This window comes from Procambarus clarkii, chromosome 60 (genome assembly GCF_040958095.1).
Source record: "Procambarus clarkii isolate CNS0578487 chromosome 60, FALCON_Pclarkii_2.0, whole genome shotgun sequence".
Taxonomy (NCBI): Eukaryota; Metazoa; Arthropoda; class Malacostraca; order Decapoda; family Cambaridae; genus Procambarus; species Procambarus clarkii.
The window spans coordinates 11,591,359-11,597,483 of NC_091209.1; the positions used below are offsets into that span (position 1 = coordinate 11,591,359).

At 33.2% G+C, this 6,125-nt stretch overlaps 1 long non-coding RNA gene across 1 annotated transcript in view; it reads left to right on the plus strand.

Moving 5' to 3' along the window:
• The window catches only part of LOC123766878 (uncharacterized), a 12,996-nt gene continuing 6,871 nt past the window's right edge, over window positions 1-6,125 (plus strand). The window contains exon 1 of the long non-coding RNA XR_006773878.2: window positions 1-158. This is a non-coding gene — a long non-coding RNA (uncharacterized lncRNA). The remainder of the gene's footprint in view (window positions 159-6,125) is intronic.

The following is a 6,125-nucleotide window of genomic DNA, read 5'->3' on the forward strand; positions in this document are numbered from 1 at the left end:
TATTGTTATTGTTGACATTTTTGACGTCACAAACCACGTGCTCACCACATGTGAGGGGACTCGTGGATCAATAATAATAAAAATAAAAATTATTATTATTATTGATCCACGAATCCCTTGTCGGAATTCCCTCAATCCTCGTCGCTACTCAAGTTCAAGTAAGTTTATTGAGAAAAGGAAGTACATCTCTAAAGGATACAGTAGCTTATGCTATTTCTATCCTCGATATCGCCCCGCAACCAACAACCAACCCGTCGGAATGACAGAAACCTTTACTTCACGGCAATAGAGGCACGCATAAGCAAGACAATGACATCCACCTTAACACAACTAACAATGCTGCATATAAATCGTTTAAACTGATGCTGGAAAAACTCCTTAGCACACCTTACCTAAGTCACTCCCCATACTGACTTGCCACAAACCACAATCACCGGCACCAAGAGTAAGAGATCCCCAGCTGTACAAACCTCCCAGCGACCTGGCACTTTGACTGAAAAACTACACAAAACACTCCCACGACACATCCTCCAACCACTCCCAGATAGTTAACAAGGTGTGCTACTGGCATGTCAAAGAAGGCCGACACAATCACATCCTAGATGTAAAAATTGGAAATGCGATAACATAACCCATCGTCATCTAACCTACCCCAACCTTACCTTATACACATTAACCCCCATGTTACTTAATGTACTCTAACTTACCATAATCTACCCTAACCTTTCTGAATTGTGACTAACTCCCAAACATACTTCGACTCACAAACTCAGTCTCTTGACTCAACGTCACACTTTTCATAAAACAGAAACACATTGATACCACCATTAACACAACTCCTCATCCTTGCCATCCTGAGTCCATTTCCACAAATGTTTATTTTCTCATTTATCCTCACACAAATAGAAGACATCAATGACTTTCAATCTCTACCAAATTATGAATAATAATAATAATAATTTATTCACAAGAAGGTACAATGGGTTGGTGAGATTATATAAGATCGATATTTTTACATTTTGCAAAGCCATTTTGGGCAGGTACTTAATTTAACATATCAGGTAACATGAAAAGGTACATTGTAGGAATGTTTTATATCAACAAATAACTACAATATAAATTGACAGAGGTGATTACACTGGTGAAGATATGTCTTAAATACTAATATTGGGAAAATGGGTATGCCTTTTGAATAAGGCATAGGTTGCACAATTTTTTCATTCATCAGGGAATGAGTTCCAAAGACTGGGCTCTTTTATTTGCATGGAGTGTTCGCATAGGTTAGTCTGACTGGGGATATCAAAGAGATATTTATTTCTGATGTGATGCTCATGGGTTTGATTACACCTATCAAGGAAAAGTTTCAAATCAAGATTAGCATTTAGGAATAAGGGTTTGTACATATAAATAGCATGTGAGAATGTGTAGGGTGAGTGTATATTTAGCATGTTAAGGGACTTGAACAGAGGGGCTATGTGTTGTCTGAAGACAGAGTTTGATATAATTCTGATAGCAGATTTTAGCTGAGTGATCTACTGTACTGTACTCTCCTCTAATCACAATCAGAAATTCCAGGTTCGATTCCCAGGCAGGACAGAAATGGTTAGAGCATTGCTTATTACCTAATGGCCCCTGTTCATATAAATGTAAATTGGCACACAGGAGTTAGTCAGCTTGCTGTGGGGGTTACATTCTGGGGGGAGGGGGTCAGTAATTCAACCCTCGGGGAGGGGGGGGACTCGATATAAGCCTAACATGTATATATACACTGGCTGCCTGTACCTAGACAGGCAGTAATGTCTTGAAGCCGTTGCTTCTTGCACGTGTTATATCTGACATTTTAAAGTTGTCTGGATCAATATCTTTCAATTTGTGCATTATTTTAAGTTTTGATGAGATCAGCACTCATTTACCGGCATAAGGCACTAACTCTATTGGCCATGACGAAGACAGGAAGCTGACAGTTTGTCAAAGGTTTCCCCCCATCTGTCCTGATGATTTTATTGAGTTCAATGTTAAGATTCAGCAATGTTTTGGTAGTCTTCTAATCACTGTGGAATTCATGTAGATTTCTTTGTAATGCTTTAATACCATTTTTGCTTTCTACTTTATACTTCCTTCCACAGATGCCATAAATCTTTGTGGCATCTGTGACTTTCATAATGTGGTTAGTAATGTTCTCATCTGTCATTAGTGTATATGACAAAAAAGAGTTGGCCCCAAGATGGAACCTTGCACTACGCTACTCACCACAAATCATCAGTCAGTTATTCCAGCCATCATTATACTATTATCTAGGAAAAGTAGCATGTCCAGTAAGGTCAGCAGACTTCTAGATGTTGCTATTGCTCAGCTTAGACTCGGTTATAAATGTCTCTTGGAATTTGCATTTCTGTATCTGCCAATGTAGACCAATGGATGATCCATGGATGTGTGGCTCTAATTTTTCCTTGATAACAGTGATGAAAATTGCACATTTTCTGGGAGGAAGAAGACAGTCTTTGATATTGTAAGAGTAATGATACTATATTCTTCCTGAAATGCTATGCGTGTTAGTGACTTTACAAGAATGTAAAAACATCAATGCTTTGTACTCTCATAAACCTAATGTACCTTCTTGTACTGTATATAAATAAATCAATAAATAAATATTTATTCATAATTTGCATAAGAATATATTACAATGATTTATTTGAATAATGCAGAAATTTATATTAATAATAATTCTGTTCCAGCATAATTGAGGCAGTTGATAGTGGAAAGATTTGTGACGTCGTGTACCTTGACTTTAGCGAAGTCAAGGTACTGTACTTTTATTACTGTGTCACATGAAAGACTGATTAAAATGATTGAGGCTCATGATATTGGGGGTGCTATCTTAAGTTGGATTAGGGCATGGTTATACCAAAGGAAACAAAGAGTTAGTATAAATGGATTTAAGTCAAAGTGGAAACTGTTGTAAGTAATTACCTAAGTGTAGTTACAGGATGAGAGCTACGTTCGTGATGTCCCATCTCCCCAGCACTCTTTGTCATATAACGCTTTGAAATTACTGACAGTTTTGGCCTCCACCACCTTCTCACCTAACTTGGTCCAACCGTCTACCACTCTGTTTACAAAAGTGAATTTTCTTATATTTCTCTGGCAGCTTTGTTTCGTTAGTTTAAATCTATGTTCTTGAAGTTCTGGGTCTTCCCTATCAATTTTATCGATTCATGTTACTATTTTGTACATAGTGATCATATCGCCTCTTTTTTCTTCTATATTCTAGTTTTTGCATATTTAATGCCTCTTAACCTTTCCTCGTAGCTCTTGTCCTTCAGTTCTGAGAGCCACTTAGTGGCATGTCTTTGCACCCTTTCCAGTTTGTTGATGTGCTTCTTATGATATGGGCACCATACAACCGCTGCATATTTCAGCTTTGGTCTAACAAAAGTCGTGAACAGTTTCTTTAGTATTTCTCCATCCATGTATTTAAAAGTAATGCTGAAGTTAGAAAGTGTAGCATAGCCTCCTTGCACAATGTTCTTAATGTGGTCCTAAGGTGACAGTTTTCTATCTAGAACCATCCCTAGATCTCTTTCTTTGTCAGAATTCTTTAAAGATTTTTCGCATAATTTATAGGTTGTGTGGAGTCTATGTTCTCCAATTCCACATTCCATAACATGGCATTTATTCACATTAAATTCCATTTGCCAAGTGGTGCCCCATATACTTATTTTGTCCAGGACTTCTTGAAGGGCATGACAATCACTTAAGTTTCTTATCTTCTCTATTATTTTAGCATCATCAGCAAACATGTTCATATAATTCTGCATTCTATCTGGTAGATCGTTTACGTAGACAATGAACATTACCAGTGCAAGAACTGAACCCTGTGGTACTCCACTTGTGACATTCCTCCAATCCGATACATTGCCTCTGATTTCGGCCCTCATATTTCTATTAGTTAGGAAACTTTTCATCCATGTTAGAAGCTTACCTGTCCAATATGTCTCCAATATGTTCCAGTTTCCAGAACAACCTCTTATGTGGAACTGTCAAAAGCCTTTTTTAGGTTCAGATGTAGTCAACCCAACCATCTCTTTCCAGTAAAATCTCTGTGGCTCAATCATAGAAACTGAGTAAATTCGTTACACAGGATCTTCCAGATCGAAAACCACACAGTCTGTCCGATAAAGTATCTTTTTCTTCAGGTGTTCTACCTATTTAGTTTTAATTATTTTTTCCAATATTTTGACTGTTACACTTGTTAACGACACAGGTCTATAATTGAGGGGGTCTTCCCTGCTGCCACTTTTGTAGATTGGAACTATGTTAGCCTTTTTCCACACATCAGCTACAACTCCAGTACACAGGGATGTGTGAAAAACCAGTTGAAGTGGAATGCTGAGCTCAGGTGCACATTCTCTCAGAACCCATAGTTCTGAAAGAATGAGAATTCTGAGAGAATTTCTTATGTTTTTTTTCCCTGTCGGGGGTAGTTGGAAAAATTACCTCTCCAAAGTTCATTTTCACTTGTTTATTTATGGTCTGACACCTAGAAGCTTTTCGTAAGAACACGTCTCACATTTTCAAAGACATTTTATAGTTACTCAGATCGTGCTTATATTTGTTTTTGGGTGAGGTGATGGGATACAAATGTTTTTGGGTAAGGTGACAGGAAATAAAAGACAAAACACGAAACAATGGATATACATTGGATATATACAATGGGCATATAACCATGGGTATACATTCTATCCTCTTGCTTCTGTGCTGGTTCCGGGTCTTGAAGTGGGTAGAATGTAATTATGTGTTAATTGGCTGATGATTGCTGGTTTTGACTTTTTGATGTGTAGGCTCTCACTGATGTTGAGCCTCCTGTTATCGTTGTATCTGTCGATAATTTCTGTGTTGCTTGTTAAGATGTCTCTGGTGATGGTCTGGTTGTGTTGGGAGATTATATGCTCCTTGATGGAGACCTGTTGTTTATGCAGTGTTAATCGCCTGGAAAGAGACGTTGTTGTCTTGCCTATATACTGAGATCTATATTCTGTCAGCCCCAAAGATCTCAGTATATAAGCAAACGAACCTTTTGCTATACAAAAAAGAAATATTTTTTTAACAAATTTGAAGAAAGAAAAATGTCATAAAGGTTTGTTCAGTGTATGTAAGGTAGGCTGCTCCATTATTTAAAACATCGAATATCATATTGATGTTTTTCAGTGGTAGAACGGATTATTTCTATTTACATTCTTTTCAATCGGAAACTTCGTTTTGAATGACGTCAGTTTCACATGATGATCACAGCGCCAGAACGGATTAAAGTCGTAATTTGAGGTTCCACACTGTATGTATGTGTGTGTGATACAATGAGATATATATATATATATATATATATATATATATATATATATATATATATATATATATATATATATATATATATATGAGATATATATATATATATATATATATATATATATATATATATATATATATATATATATATATATGAGATATATATATATATATATATATATATATATATATATATATATATATATATATATATATATATATATATATATATATATATAATATATATATATATATATATATATATATATATATAATATATATATATATATATATATATATATATATATATATATAATATATATATATATATATAATATATATATATATATAATATATATATATATATAATATATATATATATATAATATATATATATATATATATATATATATATATAATATATATATATATATATATATATATATATATATATATATATATATATATATATATAATATATATATATATATATATATATATATATATAATATATATATATATATATATATATATAATATATATATATATATATAATATATATATATATATATATATATATATATATATATATATATATATATATATATAATATATATATATATATATATATATATATATATATATAATATATATATATATATATATATATATATATATATATATATATATATATATATATATATATATAATATATATATATATGTGTATATCACGAAAATAAACACGTGATTACGAATGTGACAATGTCAGACCATGGAGGA